Here is an 18,815-nt window from a genome sequence, read left to right on the forward strand (position 1 = left end):
TTGATTGTGTGTGTTCATAGTGAATACATTGTGTGTTGTTTCTTGCGAAAACCATCGGTATATCATTCAAAGACCTTTGAAGGTTGATTCAAAACATAACAGGCCATATAACGGTTTTATACCCACCGTGTAGGGGCCATATAACAACTTATAAAATACAGAAACTTCTTTTCCTTTTAGAAATCGAATCTTGACAGTGCTTGCTTTCATATTTGCATCATAAGAAACAAATCATATTAATTGAATATATACATATCAAAGACACGAAGCATCATGTATACTATTGAATTTTAAAGCATAATCATATTCATTTTAAATCATATATATATAAGCCCAAATACAGTCGATTTAGATACTTGCAAGAAGTATTGGTTGCAAAGGTTGAATGAAACTAGCTCCGAATGACTCGAACACGGTTTGATCATGTAGTCACCCGAACAGTGATCACCTACTAATAAAGAGCTTACGCTTGCATTATAACTTAAATAAACAGAGATCAGAATTAAACAACGGAAAACATATTCAAATACAATTCCAAGGAGAGGAATCTGTAAATACTTAAGTTATACAACCATATCAAAATAACTGTATCAAAACGTAATCATTAAAACCCCACTGGAACCTAACCCACCACTGCTGCCATCTTGCAACTATGGTCTCCCAGAGCCTCCTACTCCATCAAATCTGAGACCTGCCCCATGGAATAGGGTGTCCAAAAATAGTACGAGGACGTGAGCATAAAACGCTCAGCACGAGAGTATGAGTGTACAAATATTCTATGTGCATGTATGCCAGTACGGGTACCAAGACTCAAGGTCAAGAAATCCTGCTCATAGACCGGGCCCGGGGTATATAGCACGCTGTGTCGTCGCATTAGGATGTGACTCCTTGTAAGACATAAAAAATTAGCTACCGAAGTATTTGGCAATTAAAATAATTATTGAGTTGTTAAAATAATTATTACTACCAAATGAGTTATATAGTGTATTAATAAAATACACGTGTCAATTAGTCAATGAGTTTGACTATTTATGGATATCTGGAATATTGACATTTTGAAATAATTATTGAGATATTGAAATAAAAATAATTATTTATGCCAGATAATTTAATTTGGAAGATTATTTGAACAAGGTGACTGGTCATAGTCTAAGTTTGACTCAATAATTAATTTGAGAAATTATGAGTCCAATTGACTGGTCAAAATCAATAATTTCAGACTTTGATGTTAGTAGATGTTGGGTGTGTGTACCAGGAAAATATCAGATTGGCGACTAATTTTATCAGTTGCGTATCAAATAAATTAGTTCGGATCAGGAAATTATCGAGTTGCCATAAATAGCAACACACACACTAAAACACCAAAAATTAAACACATCGGATTTTTTTTTATTAATTTCCCAAAATTTTTCGTGTGCACTGTAGCAGTCCTCTGATTTGTCTTCGTCGGATATTTGTCGGAGCTCGGATCGGAAATCCAAACTGTCATTGTGTAGCTAAGATCAAGACAATTCCATCGGTACCAAGAAATCAAAGATCAGATGGTTGGATCGTCGGATATTGAGGTAAGAACAATCAGGATTACTATTCATGTTCTTCTTCGTTGGAAAAATCCGATTTTAGCTCGATTGTGTTGGGTTTTTAGCTGTTAGATGATAGTATGCGATGTGTAGAGCATTTCTCGAGCTTATGGTAGCTTTTTCCGTCAAGAATAGTGCATATCAGAGCTTGGGAAGCTCACGCGGCCATCGCCTGAAATTTGTAGATCCTGGCTGTCTCGGTGGTCCGTTCTGGTCGTGGCTTAGATGGTTGAGATCGTCTCGTCGAGCTCTACAAGATTGCCAAATTTTGTAAATTTTGGAGAAGTTTTCCTCATCGCCGCCGTCTCCCCCATTTTCCCGCGACCACCAGCATGTTAAATTTTTTTTATTGTCTCGACATGATATATCCAAATATCCAAGTTTTGAGTCGAGATTCAAAATTGTGAAGCGGTGAGAACGCAACAAAGTTTGGAAATTTTTTGTCAAAGTTTGACCGGTGTTGACTAGGGTTGACTTTTGACCATTATGTGATTTTTTGCAGATCGAAAGCGAGTGAGGATATTTAGAGGCAAAAATCAGTAGTTTAAGGATTTGAAAGTTATGAGATTCCCGAGTCCCGATCTACGTAACTGTATAAGTTTTTCGTGCGTTTTAAATGCAAAAACATGTTATACCCTTCCTTTCTCACCCATTTAGATCAGTATATTCACTGTTTTGATGATTTAAAATCGTTTTATTGCACTTGTATGTGGATATGGCAACTCAATTTTTAATTCATGCATCATTTAAGTTTTTATGCATTGTGGCTTGGTTTTGGATGATTTTTCTGTCATGGCTGAGTCTTAGCTGATGTTCACTGGTTTGGTGGCTGGGATAGGTCCCTTTTGGGTCTTGGTTTAAGATGGCTTGATCTAGTGTTGGCTAGGTGAAGAGCGGGACGGTTGTAATGGTGGTCTACCTAGCGGGCAGCTCAGGCAAGGCTCGGGAATGTGCGTTGTCCGGGTCGGGTCAAGTTTATTGTGGTCATATGTTATGGGATTGGATCTGAGTTATTTTATTTCGGGCCGGGTGATTTATTTAGGAGTCCAAGCGTTTAGTTAATTTTATTGGGCCAAGATTGTTTATTAGGCCAAGTTTATTTTATTGGGCCAAGATTGTTTATTGGGCCGAGTTTATTTATTGGGCCAGTTCGTTTATTGGACCAAGTTTGTTTATTGGGCCAAGTTTATTTTATTGGGCCAAGTTTTTTAGTTGGGCTAAATTTATTTATTGAGACAAGTTTGCTAGTTGAGCCAAACTTATCGAGCTTATGATATTTATTGGGCTAAATTTGTTAATGGACCTAAGTTGTTTAATTTATTTGGTTGAGCTAAGTTCTAAGTTTGGCTAAGTACTATTGGACCAATCTAAGTCTAATTGAGTCAATTTAAGTGTGATTGAGCTAGTCTAAGTACTTTTGGGCCAGGATAAGTGTTAATGAGTCAGTCTAAGTTTAAGGGTTTAAGTTAAGGAGGCAGCAACTCGAACTAGCCAGTGTCAAATAAAATAGTCCGTAAATATATATTTAATGGATGTATATGCATATTTTGATATAAGTATGGCTTTTATGGAAAATGAATTAAATATATATTTACAAACAAAATTTTAAGGAAAATGATATTTTTAAGTTCATGATTCATGCATGTATTTTACGATAATATAATGGGCATTTAAGGAAATTTTTTTTGGGGAAGTTGATGTGATTTGTGACACTTATGTTTAAGGGCCTATGGATCCCCAAAGGTTGGGTGAAGTGACACTTATGTTTATGGGCCTATGTATCCCCAAAGATTGGGTGAAGTGGCATAAGAGGCGTAGGGAAGCCACAAAGGCTGGGTGGATCTCGCCGCCACGCACGTTGGTTTTTAGATTGATCAATCGCTTATGTTTATGATCACACTTCACTGATATGACCCACATGAAAGTGATTTTTATGTTTATGACATGTCAATGCTTATGTTACGTATTATGTTTATGATCAAGTTTATGATGATTTTTATATTTATGACTCAGTATTATGCAAAAGTTTTTATGATCATGCATGCATAAGGCACTTCATGATATTTTTATACGATATGTGCTTGTATGCGACCTTATTACGTAGTATTTTTTATTAAAGGGTATATCATGATGAGCCTCTAGGCTCATTAGATCTAAATGGTGTGCAGGTGAGTTTGATGTTAGTAAGGAGGTTGTGGTCCCGACTGGCGGCGAGGACCTCTGTGCATCCGTGGCGAGCTAGCACACCCGTGGCCTTTGCTCTTTTATGTTTCAGTGATTATGAGGTTGTATTAAAGTACTTTCCGCATTTTACGTTATTGAACATTCATGAATGGATTTTTAATTTGTTCGAGTATTTTAAATTATTGGCATGCAATTGATTTTAATTATACATCATACTTTATAGAAAATTTATTTTAAGTATAGTTGCATATATGTATGGGCATATATGTAGCATTTAAAAAAAATCTTTCGAGTAAGGGTCGTTGCACTCCTATACCCAGTGGATAATGGTGACCTGATCACGAGTCCACGTGTTCAACCATCCACTACATGTAGGGTGAGCACCCTACTACCGACTATCTCAAGGATACAGACTCAATATGAACATGCATGAAGCATAATTGCGTGTCATAATATATGCAGATAAAAATCATGCCATATAAGCAATGCAACACATAATACATGCATACTCAGTCTGGGTATCTCGAACACTACTTTTGTACCATAATTCTACTAGGCAAGATACACCAGCTCTATGTCCAAGCCTATAGTGCGCACTACAATGCAAAATACTCATGCATCATAATATTATTCTAAAAGTCTTAACTAAGCTATAGCATACACCCAATTTACTATAAGGATCTAGAGCTATACATTCGTCCGTCGTCAGCTCGCTGATGACGACTACCTCAGAACTTGGGCACCACTCCGCTATGACTTCGGAGCACCTTGCCAACCTCCGGACTCTAACTAAAAGACTAGGCCACGACTCAAGAAACCAAGAAGAGAAGGGAATTGTTTGCAAATTGTCAAGGAAGAATGATCTCGGGTGCCCTGTTTATAGGCCACGATCGAAAGCTCCGATCTACGCATTCATGCCACGTTTTGGATGGGTACAATCGAAAGCTTCGATCTGCAGTTCAGAGGCTCCGATCTTCATGCATGCAGCTACGTGTTCAACCCTAAAAACACCTGGTTCTGGACGAGTTCGAAAGCTCCGAACGGATCGCTCTTTCCGAACTCTTTTTGGGTGCTTCCGAACTGGTTTGGGGCCCCGGGACCCTCCCTATCATTTTCAGACGTTTCAAATCTGATTTTCCACTTATTTTTACCAAATAATGACTCCTTAAACATGTTTTGACACTTTTAAATTATATGTCATTTTTTAACATGTTTAAAATTACTTAATATTGTAAAGTCGAACCGGGCTACTAAAGATCGTGAGACGATTTTCTTGGAATTCTCTTATACTACACTATGTTTGAAATAGGTTAATGATTTGAACACAAAAATCCTACTTTTATGCTACCTAAAACCAATAAAGATAACCCATCTTGGATGCCCTATGTTGCTCGGTTTTTGGGATAGTTTTTGTAGGAATTTTGAAGACCATTTTCCATCACTTCCAAGGCTATTTATAGGCTAGAAAAACCATCTGAAAAGGCAGCTATGTCTCGGTTACTTGAAGCCCAAATCAACATTTATTTTGGTCCAAATTCTATCCAAAGCTCAAGAGACACCATGTGAGTCAAATGGTCACTTCCTACACCATAAATATCCTCCTCCCTTAGCTCATTCCAGTTGAAATTTTTGAGCCTTAGGACAAGAATTAATTGGTGTTATTGGACTAAAATTGTGAGTTCATGAGCAGAAGTTTTCGAGTTCTTGAGTCATCATGGTTTCGAGCTTTGAATGTTGCAAAGTACCTAGTTTCTTGAGCTGAATTTATTCGATCTAACGATGAATATAAAATTAGAATAGACTAAAGATTTGATTATCTTAGAACAAAAAAATGTTGTTCTTCATTGTTTACATGATGTGGTGATAATTTATTATGGTTATTTGGGTTAAATTGATATGATTAGGAGAATTTGCATTGCTTTAATTTATTTTATAGTTCCTAATTATTGTTTTTGGTTGGATTTAGGAGAAGAAGGAGAATGAGCAAAAAGGTAGATGAATTTGAGAGGAAAAGATGGAAAAGCTATTGCGCAAGAATGAATTACGGAGCAGCAATGATCAAAAAATCATTAGTACGCTTCAAATCCGATCTACACCGTTCAAAATGAATTTCAAGATTTTTGAAGTTGTTGTTCAAATTTCAACTCAATCCGATGATTAGATCTCGAGATATGAAATTTTCAAAAACGTTGCGCGCTGGAAAAAAATGAGCTCGCTCGATCCGCTGAATTTGACGGATCGAGCGGTCAGAAATTTTTTTTTTTTGTAAAATTTGGACAAAGAAATTCTTTCTCGATCCGTCAACTTCAGCGGATCGAGCCAGCGCCGCAGTTCAGGAAAAAATTCAGAAAAATGAAATTTTTATTTTGAGGACTCTAGTCTATATTTAAGACTTTTAATTCCGATTTTTACTATCTTTTATCAGACTTGGAGGCTTAGAATGTGGAGAACATCTTGGCGGCTAGGTTTCTTCTCTCTTTTCTTAGATTTAATTTTATTTCATGAATTTTTCTAGAGAATTTATGAATATTGTTGGCTAAGTTTTAATACTTGGTCGAGGAAGACGAACCCTTGAGTTTGTTTATTTGTGAGATTCAGTTTTCATTGTTTAAATCTAATTGAGTATCAAGAGTTGTTTGGATTTGATTGTCATGCGTGTGTGTTTGATTGTTGGCGGGAATTCCTAATGATTTTTCATAAAAACTACTGCTAAATTAGAATTCAAATCCGTAATTGTTTGAATCATCTGATTTGTGAAGAAACTTCAATTAATAATCGTCCGCTTGTGAGTTTATTAAATTGTAGGAACAACAATTGATTAGATTAAATACATCCGCTTGTGTATGTATTGTCTAGATTCATCAGTTTTACTAGTTTGCATGTTGCCTTGGATTTAAATCTAATTGCTTGTATTGGGTTGATTCATTGGTAAGGGTTAATTTAGAACGCTTGTGTCTAGTTAACTAAGATTAAGGTGAAACAGAAATTTAATTTCCAGTGATAAATATTCAAAAGGAATTAATTATTTTTAGATGATCGATGATCGAATGAATAATTTCAAGGGTGTAGTCGACCGATACCAAGGCTTGTTAATCTTTTGATTTCCCATAATTTTAATTCTTGCATGTTAGTGATAAGATTTTATTTTTAATTTCTTAAATTTTTAGTAGTTAATTTTCAAAACTCAAAAACCCCCTTTTATTTTATTTTAGAACACACTAAATTTCACTTTTCTCGTGGGAACGATCCCTGCTCTCACTACTGCATATTTTGTTTATCTGATTTGAGTTGAGTAATTTAGGCGTGACACGACTTTGCGTTACCATTACATCATTTGTTTTTTTTTTTAAAAAAAATCAGGTCGTCACATCCATTTTTCCGACTATCTCACTAAGGGATTCTCCAGCAAGGACTGACTCTTTGGTTTCTGCCGATGTCATTTTTCTCAAGTGATTTTTACTGACACATGAGATTCATTTCTAAAAGTTAATGAATACTTATTTATTGAGAACAAGAGTTCTTGCTACAATTCTCATATCTGATGTCCAGTCAAGCATGAGATCTTCTCTGTTTTTTACGTCCATTACATCAAGGTTAAGCATAACCTCGTAAGGATATATTGGTTCTAAAAAAGTTTTCCCATATGGTGTTTGGTGCAAGAGAATTTGATTCTTTTGTGACCTTGTCCCTGTGGGCGTGATTCTCCACCTGTTCGGAATTCCGTATGATTTTCTTCTATTGTGTTATGAGATCCCACACTTTCTTCTCTTTGTGCAATCTGTCTTATTAGAGATTGATCACCCCTACTTGTGTTCATTTTTAGATCTACGGCCTTGAGATTTTCAAATTATTCTGCTAGGTTCTGTAGATCCTCAAGACCAATCTTTTCTATATTTGTGGGGACCTCGGGTGCTAATCTCATCTTATAGGGCGATTAATAACTAGAAATATTCAATATGTAATACAGGACATTTGACGACGCAAAACCTTACAACACGTCGTAAAAAGATCAAAATTTTTTCTAGGTGGCTCGCTCGAGCGAGCACCACTCGGGTCTAGGACCCCCTTGGCTCGCTCGAGCGAGCTGAGTTCTGCCCGACTGCTGAATTTCTAATCTTTTGCTGTCAAATGAAGATTTTTGATGCATAACTTCTTCCAACAAAACAATATATATACAAGAGAAGATGATAACATAAAAAACACAAACTAAACATGTATTGTTACCTCAATCTTTCCAAAGTTGGTACCAAACCATATTAACATGCTAGATACAAACATAACCAAGTGTTCTACAAGGTTTATTCTATGTACAAAGAGGTTCCAACTACAAGCAATACAAATTTTGACAGCAACTCTAATCATAACCCGAAGTCACCACGTGCTAATCTTTCTATCTCAAGCTATTCACGACATCTCTGTCTAACTCCTGCCCCACCTATTGCCATGCACACATACAAAACAAATCAATAGCCGGATAATTCCGGTGAGAAATATAATTCCGAGTATAAACGATATGAACATGTTATAAGGCTTAAACAAAAATACAATGCATGTTCCAAAGGAAAAGATATCAAATCTAATACAAAGAATTCTTGGTTCATGGGATCCCGGGGAATAAAATCTAAAACTAACCACCGACTCTCCCTCTTGAGGTGACGTCAAACATCTTAAATCCCCTGACTTTGGTACAATCATAGTAAGTCATCTAGCTCTAGGATTAAATCTGTATCCCTTGCCACTTACTAAAACTTACCAAACGTCAATTGCAATCTAGGCCGCCAGGCCCTCTATGCGTCTTGGTTTTTGGCTCAAGATGAATGCATATAATACTAATGCATTAATATATAATCCATATACAACAAACCAAAACTAAAACATATAACTCATCACATTATACATACAAACAAGCAAAATCAACTAAGAATACAAGTATGTGGTTTAGGGAATTCGAGAATTATATCTATGTCAAATATTCTATCCCGTCATGGTTGTATTTATTTATACCTTTCTTTGTCGAGTCTGAAAGTACTTCAAATCTGAAATATAATAGCAATACTACACATCAAAATTATGCTCAAGTCATGGCTACTCGATCAATACAAATAAGCTTCAAACCTTCTAATTCTTTCTCGGTTCGAATCAGAGATCTCGAATTCAAAAAACTTCAACCACCAATCTGAAATGAAGTGTTTGGAACTAAGAATATCATCTTACAAATCAATACACTATACAACTCAATCAACAAGTTCAAACATGTACAAATTCTGAAATCGGCGGCATAACGGCTAAAAATCGGCAACCGAAACAATATTGATATCAATACCACATTCATAACCAACCAAATCCCTCAACAATTCAGCATATATGTACACGACTAAACAATATTCAGAACTTGAGGATTTTTGAAATAGCTTCAATAAATAACAATAAATACGAATAACAGTCTTTTTCCGATCCGTCTACGAATACATAACCAGTACTAGCTCAAGCACATATATAATCAAAACTAATAAAACTCCATCTTCAACATCAAATTCAAGTAGGAGAAAACTCAATAAAATCTATACCAAAACGAAGCTCTCGGAGCGGTGATAGCAGAAATATATGCAAATCTGATTTCTGACGGTCGGATCGTAAAATATCAAAGCTTTAGCGAGGTTGGAAAAGTGAAAATGGCGTGAGATGAAAGTGCTGGTCTTCTCCCTTGATATGAATCTTATGTATGAAAGGCAACACGATTTCAATGAATCGCACCTCAATTCGATAACAAAAGAATTCAATAATGTTGTCCCGACTTTGAAACAAGTAACAGATTTTGGAATCTCCACCTCTAGTTGAACCTGTAACTAGCAACAGAGAATTCACGATAGAAAACAATCAAAGATTCAATTAGACCTTCAAAGGAACCTGTCTTTGACAACCCAATTGAAAATGATTGACAAACGCCACAAAGCTATGAAACTTTGATAAGTTTGATTTTGGGTAAAGCAAAAGCTTTGATAAAATTCTAAAGAGAATTTTGTATTGAATAATCAATAATCTGAAAAATCTTAGTTATCATTAAAATAATAAATGTTGTAGTATTTATATTACAACCCTAAATATTGAAAGATAACGCAAAATAAATCAAAAAGATATCAAAGATATCTCCTAAAGTTTCCTAGTAGGAATAAAAGACCTAAAATAAACAAAGTAAATCCAAAATATTAAAAATCCCGAACACACACACAAACACCTTCGGTGCATGTAAAAGGACATGGCGCGGGCGCGCTAGAGCGAGGCGCGGGCGCGCCGAAGTTGCGCAAACAAGGACGCGGGCACGCGAAAAGGTAGCGCGGGCGCGCCTAGAGCTTGCAAAACATCGTCAATTTGGCATCCGTAAGTGCGGGCGCGCGATCATGAGGCGTGGGCGCGCTTCTTCTCCGCAAAATAATGGCGCAGGCGCGCGAGTCTGGGGCGCGGGCGCGCCTTGGCTTCGAGCAGGGTCTTCAATTTCTTTACTTTCTTGACCTCTTTTGACCTCAATAAGATTATAAATTCCTTCAAATTGAATATCAAGAAATCCAACGCCCTTTTGTGTCTTCAGCAACAAAGATTGAAATGCTTCCTTAAACTTCTGAGCTCGGCCTCTCGTAACCGGTCCTCGTAGTATCTCCAACGGATCCTTAGGCACTTGATCAGCATGCGAGTCATCCATGATCGCATCATCCCTTCTCATTTGATGGGTTTCACACGTGTAATTGCTCAATTCAAGTAAGAAATGTGATAAATATTAGCATATTTTCACTTTAGTCCCTGCCCTTTTCACTATTTGCAATTTAGTCCCTGCCCTTTTCACTATTAAATAATCTCGGGCCTTACATTTCTCCTCCTCTAAGACATGAGTTTGTCATCGAAATCGTAAGCAATCTGTATAAGAAAAGTTTGTATACGTATAAGATAATGAAATAACAGAAAACAGAATAAGAATTCACATCAATGAAACAATTGTGGAAATCTCTGTCTCATATCTGACTCAGTCTCCCAACTCGCTTCTTCAGTGCCATGTCGACTCCACTGAACTTTGACTAGCTGAATCATTTTGTGTCTGAGCTGTTTATTTTTGCGATCAAGAATCTGAATAAGCTGCTCAAAGTAGCTAAGAGTCTCGTCAAGTTCAGCTTCATCAAGCTGAAGAATATGGGAAGGATCAGGCTGATACTTCCGAAGTATAGAGACATGAAATACATCACGAATACCAGACAAAGATGGAGAAAGAGCGAGTTGATAAGCAATATCGCCTATTTTCTCAATAATCGCATACGGACCGATAAAACGCGGTGATAACTTTCCTCTCTTGCCAAATCTGACTGTACCTCTAAACGGAGAAATCTTCAAGAAAACTTTGTCTCCCTGATCAAAAGATAGAGGTCGTCGTCTGATATTCACATACTTTGCTTGCCTGTCCTGAGCTGTTTTCATTATTTTCTGAATAAGCTTTACCTTTTCAATCATTTCACGAATCATATCAGGCCCAACGTTAGGCACTTCTAAGATATTACCCCAGTACAATGATGATCTGCATTTCTTTCCATACAATGCTTCGAATGGAGCCATCTCAATACAGGTCTGATAGCTATTATTATAAGAAAATTCTGCAAGTGGTAATGAATCTTGCCAACTAGTACCAAATTCTAGTATTACAGCTCTCAGCATATCCTCAAGTTTCTGGAAATTCCGCTCTGATTGTCTGTCTGTTTGAGGATGATAAGTTTTACTCAAATGCAATTGAGTACCAAGAGTTTGTTGCAAGCTATGCCAAAAGTGTGATGTAAATCTAGGGTCTCGATCTGAAACGATAGATTTAGGCACACCATGTAATCTTACCACTTCTCTGACGTAGATCTTTGCCATCTGATCATGTATGTATGGAATAAAACATGCTAATTTCGTCAATCTGTCAATAATCACCAAAATGGCATCGCACCCTCTGGATGAACGTGGTAGCTGTGTAACGAAATCCATGAAAATCTGATCCCATTTCCACAATGGAATGGACAAACTCTGCAATAGACCACCTGGCTTCTTTCTTTCAGCTTTCACCTGTTGGTAATTCAGACATCTGGATACAAATTCAGTTACATCTGACTTCATCTATTTCCACCAATACTGTAGCTTCAGATCATTATACATTTTTCTGCTACCAGGATGAATACCGAATCTACTGCTGTGAGCCTCTTTCAATATCTGCTGTTTCAAGTCTGAAATTTCTGGTACAACAATTCTGTTATTCCCATATAACACATCATCAGCACTGACCTGATATTCAGATTGATGTCCAGATCTGACCATATCAATTGATTTCTGAATATTCTTATCCACTTTCTGTGCTTCTTTGATTCTCATCAACAATTTTAGCGCAGCTTTAATAGCACAAACTCGGATAGACTGCATATCTGTTTCAAATACTAATCCAAAAATACAGCAATCTTCTACCAATTGAGATACTCATATCGTAGATAAGGATAAAGAACATACCTTTCTACTTAAGGCATCCGCAGCTGCATTAGATTTTCCTGGATAGTATTTAATCTCGCAATCAAAATCTTTCAACAAATCAAGCCATCTACATTGTCTCATATTCGATTCTGACTGCAAAAATAGATATTTTAAGCTTTTGTGATCAGAATAAATTTCAAACTTCTCACCATACAAATAATGTCGCCATATCTTCAATGCAAATACGATAGCGGCAAGATCCAAATCATGGATAGGATACCGAGTCTCATGTGCTTTTAATTGTCTCGAAGCATAAGCAATAACATGACCTCGCTGCATAAGCACACAACCCAGACCCCTGTGAGAAGCATCACAATAAACAACAAAATCACCTGTACCTGAAGGAATCGTCAAGACAGGTGCACTGGTAAGCCTCTTCTTCAACTCTAAGAAACTAGCTTCATAAGCTTCAGTCCACACATATGGCATATTCTTCTGAGTTAACTGTGTAATAGGTTTTGTAATGCTAGAAAAATCTCGGATAAATCTGCGATAGTATCCTGCTAAACCCATAAAACTCCGTATTTCTGGCACTGATGTAGGTCTAGGCCAATTCAGTACAACCTTTACCTTGATTGGATCCATTGAAATACCATCACCTGAAATAATATGCCCAAGAAACACAACTTTCTGCAACAAAAACTCACATTTTGATAATTTGGCATATAATTTCTCAGTTCTCAAAGTCTGTAAGATGATTCTGAGATGTTCAACATGATCATGCATATTCTTAGAATAGATCAAAATATCATCGATAAATATAATAACAAAGTCATCCAAGTATTTCTGAAATACCCTATTCATCAATCCAATAAATACTGCAGGAGCATTGTTTAAACCAAAATTCATGACAATGAATTCATAATATTCATACCTTGTTCTGAAAGCAGTTTTAGGGATATATTCATCTCGTACCCTTAGCTGATGATATCCGGATAGTAAATCAATCTTAGAATAGATAGCTGAACCCTGTAACTAATCAAACAAATCATCTATTCTAGGCAGTGGATATTTATTCTTTATCTTTACCTTTTTAAATTGATGATAATCGATACACAACCGCATAGAACCATATTTCGTTCGTACAAAAAGTACTAGAGCGCCCCAAGGTGAAACACTCGGCCTAATTTACCCTTTTTCAATTAAATCTTCCAACTGATCTTTCAACTCCTTCAATTCAATCGGTTCCATTCTGTAAGAAGATTTAGATATCGGTTGCGTACCTGGCATTAATTCAATATTAAAATCTATTTCCCGAACTGGAGGCAAACCAGAAATTTCATCAGGAAATACATCAGCAAATTCATGTACCACTGGAAAATCTGTCACTGCTGGACTGGATTTCAATACATAGACAGCATAAATTAGAAATCCTTCTGCACCTCTCTGCAATAAACTGGTCATAGATAACACATATATCAAATGGATCTTGGCTCGAGAACCCTTACCGTAGAATTTCCATTCATCTGCCATTTCAGGTCGAAATCTAACCACTTTCTAGAAACAGTCCACGATCGCCCTGTACTTGGTTAACATGTCTATACCAATAATACAATCAAAATCTGCTAATCCAAGCACTATACAATCCAAATCAATCATATTCCCATCAAATTTCAAAGCATAGTTTCTAATCAATCGAACAGATACAATGTCTTCACCCAAAGGTGAAGAAATAGAAACAACAGTAGGAAATGGCTCAGATAATAAAGAATGCATCATAGAAAATTTTTTAGATATGAATGTATGTGATTCTAAGATATGAATGTATGTGATGCACCTGTATCTATCAAAACATAAGCAGGATAACCAAAGATAAAGCAGTTACCTGCAATCACATCATCAGGTGCTGCCTGAGCCTGCTCCTCAGTCAATGCAAACACTCGTGCCTGTTGCCTAGAAGGTTGAGTCACAGTCTGGCTTCCTCCTAGTCTAGTCTGTTGTTGAGGCTAAAATGAATGCACTGATTGCCTTTCTACTTGAGGCACCAGTTGTACTTTGGGGGCACACCTTGGCATAATTGATGAAACTTAAAATTTGTAATTATTTATATGCTAAAAAGTGTGTTTTAAAATTTAAGTTTAATTAAAATTATGAAGTTGTATTATTTTAGTGTTATGTGTTTATATTTAAATGTTTTATTAAAATGTTGTATTTTACGGTTTGCGCAGGTTTGGTAAAAATAAAATTACTCAAGCTACAGAGGTCATAATGGAGTAATCTCAAAACCTGTAGAATCACAAAAGAGGCATCTTAAACTTTGTAGAAGACAAGAAATTCCAAAAACTTCATTAAGATGATCAAAATAATCAAACATCAAAATGGAGACAGATTTACTTTTACTATGACCAGCTTGGAGTAAAAATATCATAAGTATTTCATATTTTATCCAAAAGGGGTGAATGAGTTGTCAAAACACATCTACAGACAAAGGGCTACGTGTTATATGTTTTGTGCAGAAGCAAAATCGGAAGTCTATGGCATCAAACATTCCAATTAAAGTTGGGTCAATGTATTGACATTCAAGGAGACAAGCACTCACCAAATTTACTATTCCATATTTAATGAGTCTTGGACTCTTTCTCTCATTTGGCCTATAAATAGATGTGTTGTTTAAGCTTTGTAGTGTGCAAGAGTGTAGAGAATTCTTCATTTGTAAAATAAATATTGTGTGTGTGAGAATAAAAGTTTGAGTGTGCAAGTTTCTCAAGTTCAAGTATGAAATTTCTTTTATCTTTATTCTTGAGTTTCATGTTCATGACAAGCTAAATCTTTTTATGTCAAGGTGAAAAGGTTTCATTGTTGGTCAAGTAAGATTGTTTATATTTTGTATATTCTTTTCTTTTCTATTTTTATTTTTACTAATAGATCTTTATTTGTAGGTATAATTTTGGATGATTTGTTGTTATCTATTTACATCAAATGCTTGGTACCTTGAATGTGGTTACCTTGATTTGTTGTCAAATATTGTACAATAAATACTACAATAATTATATACTATAAATATATGTATCTATTTATAATAAAGTCATATATATTATTTAGACGATAGCGTGGCTCTGCCGGTTGTTCTAAATAATATATTGTGATTTGAACTAACATTTACTTTCTCGCATCTAACTTTTACTTTATCGCAACTAACATTTACTTTTCCGCAACTAACATTTACTTTCTCGCATATAACATTTACTTTTCCGCAACTAACATTTACTTTCTCGCATCTAACATAAAGTCATATATTTTATTTAGACGATAGCGTGGCTCTGCCAGTTGTTCTAAATAAAATATTGTGATTTGATCTAACATTTACTTTTATGTCAATTTATATTTATGCATTTATATATATATATATTATGGGTACCATGTATTAGATATCGGCTGATATTAATATAGTGGGAACTATATTATATGATATACTTGTTTAAATATTTAATTGTTCTTTTATGTTTATGTTTATTTTAGTTTCTTTTATTTATTTTTATTAAGCAATCTTAAATAAACCAACAATGAACCTTTGAAACCTTGACAATTTTATAATTTGTGTATTTGAAGTTTTATAATAATATTTTCATCTATAATATATTATTGCTAAAATTAAACTTACAACATCCTCTCCGTGGATCGATCTCGTACTCACGAGTATATTACTTGCAGACAACCTACACTTGGGTGAATTACAATTTAAGTTGTAGCAAGTTTTGAAAGAGTGGGTGCCCAGTGAGCCAACTTGTGGCTATGGGCTTTGATGACTCTTTGTACAAACGATCTTTTGTTTAATATAATTTACACTTTTATTAATGGCAATGACTTTATCTTTCTTCATATTGCTATATTGTGATATACTATTGTTGTTTTGATAAAGACCTTGAATATACTATAGTGTATGTAAGATGTGGTAGAACATGGGGATGTCTATCATGAAATACATCTTATAGTCACTGTATATTCTAAACTGTTCCTAGTCGATTGAGCCGTCCGAGAATAAGGATAAGGATCGCTCGAGTTTGAGACTAGCATTTGCGATGCGGAGTACCACGTTTCATTGGTAGGGAACATGGAGATGTTCGAAGCATGCAAATGGATATTCATAGGATGAATAATCGAACTACCCTATCCGGACTTTCCAAGTGGTTATCACTTATCGAGTGGATAAAGTCCGCGGTTTTGGATGTACACCATTAGTCCTTACTACTTGAAACATCATGGAGACTCTATATGCTAGTACTGTGCTTTGACTCGTTTACCGACTCTATGGGGGTCATCAGGTGTCGGGATTGGGTACAGTTACAACACATATAGGAGTCGATGCATTGTTGTCAAGGATTCACCACATACTTGCAAATGTGGATATCCTATGCGATCTGAGGAGATATTAGTGTGACGAATCTCTGGCCAGAGTACTTGATGTGATTTAAGAAATGGTTTCTTAGTAGCACATGCGATGTCACTAATTTGATCTTCAAGATGTATTGCATAGTTATCGAATCTTGAGCGACTCTCGATATACCAATGGTTGTTGATTCGATCGGGATATATGGATGAAGGGACCGTACTGTACGCTAACCAAAATCTACTGGTTCTTGTAGGCACTATCAGTGATACCTAGGGAATCATGGGGCGATGTTGCTAGGCGCTTTACCATGATTCGTTGGGCAAGTCGGAAATCGTTGTTCCGAGTCACAAGGAGTTGTGAGCCCACGGCTAGCTGTATCCCTGAACCATTGAGGGTCACACAGTGTAATGGAGTTTTAATCCCCGTTGAGATAGTTAAATTTAAAGAGTTAAATTTAATGAATAAAGAAGTTGGACTTCTTAAATAAGAGTAAGGGAGTAGGATTTCCTAAAATGACATAGGGATGTACATTTTTGGAAACCACTGAATTCGGATTCAGGAAAATTTATCTTGACTTTAAAATGTGCAGAAATGGTTTCTGTGCACAGTGGTGAAATCGGTTCATCAATTGGAGTCACGATGAATTTTATATTAATTTCTGAACATGCGGGCTTTGCTTGTCGGGCCTCAACTTATGACTAATGGGCCCTAAGGTGTTAGTGGCCTGCATTATAAATAAGTTATTGCAGTACAGAAATCACAATACAACAGGTCATAATTTAAGAGACAGTTTTTCGAAAACCCTAGCTCTCTAAAATATTTCGGCCGCCCCCCTCCCTTCTCTGCGTGAGAAATTCCGGTCTGTGATTTTGAATTGCAGTCTGGAATAGCGAATCAAATTCGTTTATTCTCTTCGTAGAAAACTTCTGATAGATTTTCTAGTGCAATCTATCAGAGGGATTAAACCTCCATTCGTGGACCTGATTGAAGGAAAGCTTGTTCATCAGTTCCAGGGAGATACAAGAAGCGCAGAGAAATCTGTGTGGTGTCCAATAATCTCGCTTCGAGATTGAAGGTAAAATTTAATAATTGTTATTTAATTTTACACACACTAATAATTTAATCGTTAAACGGTTGATACCCACACTATGGAATTGTTCCATAATAAAATTTTTAAACTTCCGCTGCACCGGGTATCAATACCGATTGATCTGAGAGCCGCGTTTCCAACAGTGGTATCAGAGCCAGGTTGCTCAGATCAAACGATTAAATTAATCGATTGTACAAAAATTTTTGAGTCTCGGTTTTTGAAACAAAATAAATATTTTTAAATAAAAAAAAAATTTTTCGGGGCAAAACCCGGGCAGCGATTGGATCGCTGCCTGGTGGGGCAGCAATTGTTGCTGCCCCGGGCGGCGCACGGCGCCGCCCAAAGGGGGCGCACGGCGACGCTCGGCACCGCCCAGAGCGGCGCACGGCGCCGCCAGGGCAGCAACTGTTGCTGCCCCGGCCCGCGCCCACGGGTGCGGGCCGGCCCGGGAGTGTCCCGGGCGGCCCGCGGGAAAAATTAAATTTTTATTTAAAATTAATTTTAATGTGTTAAAATTTTATTTTTGGTCCGGTCAAAAATTGTTTTTGATTGGTTCACGAGATTTCGGATCGAATTGTTCGAGTCCGTAAACTTTAAAATTGATTTTTGGATAAATTTGAATTTTTGGAAAATTTTAATATTTTATCCTTAAATTAAATTTTGAAATCAATTATTTTTGGTACAATTGATGATAAGATTTGATCTTATGAATATATTAAGTAAAATATGATTTTATCTATAAAATTAGATTCTGTAGATAAAATATGATTTTATTTAATAAAAGGTAAAATATGATTTTATATGTAAAATATGATTTTATATATAAAATATGATTTTATCCTGTTTAAATTTAAATTGCCATATGCATGATATCCAATAAATTAATTTTGAATTAAATGTTATTGGATAAGGATGATCGATTGCCATGACCAATTTTGTAGGTGTATGTTAGGAATTTACATTTGTTTTATTGTTGTTGGTTTTATTAATGGGCCTGGTTTATGGCCCAATATGAATGTCATATGTAATAAAAGTGGGCTTGGTTTATGGCCCGTTCCCATCCCTAAAATGTATCCCCTACTTGTCATTGCTA

At 36.0% G+C, this 18,815-nt stretch overlaps 1 protein-coding gene across 1 annotated transcript in view; it reads left to right on the forward strand.

The window, feature by feature from the left end:
• LOC140874058 (uncharacterized) overlaps positions 1 to 18,815 on the forward strand; it is a 40,092-nt gene that overhangs the window by 1,581 nt on the left and 19,696 nt on the right. The gene's annotated exons all lie outside the window — the stretch shown is intronic.

Source organism: Henckelia pumila, chromosome 1, assembly GCF_033568475.1.
Source record: "Henckelia pumila isolate YLH828 chromosome 1, ASM3356847v2, whole genome shotgun sequence".
Classification (NCBI taxonomy): Eukaryota; Viridiplantae; Streptophyta; class Magnoliopsida; order Lamiales; family Gesneriaceae; genus Henckelia; species Henckelia pumila.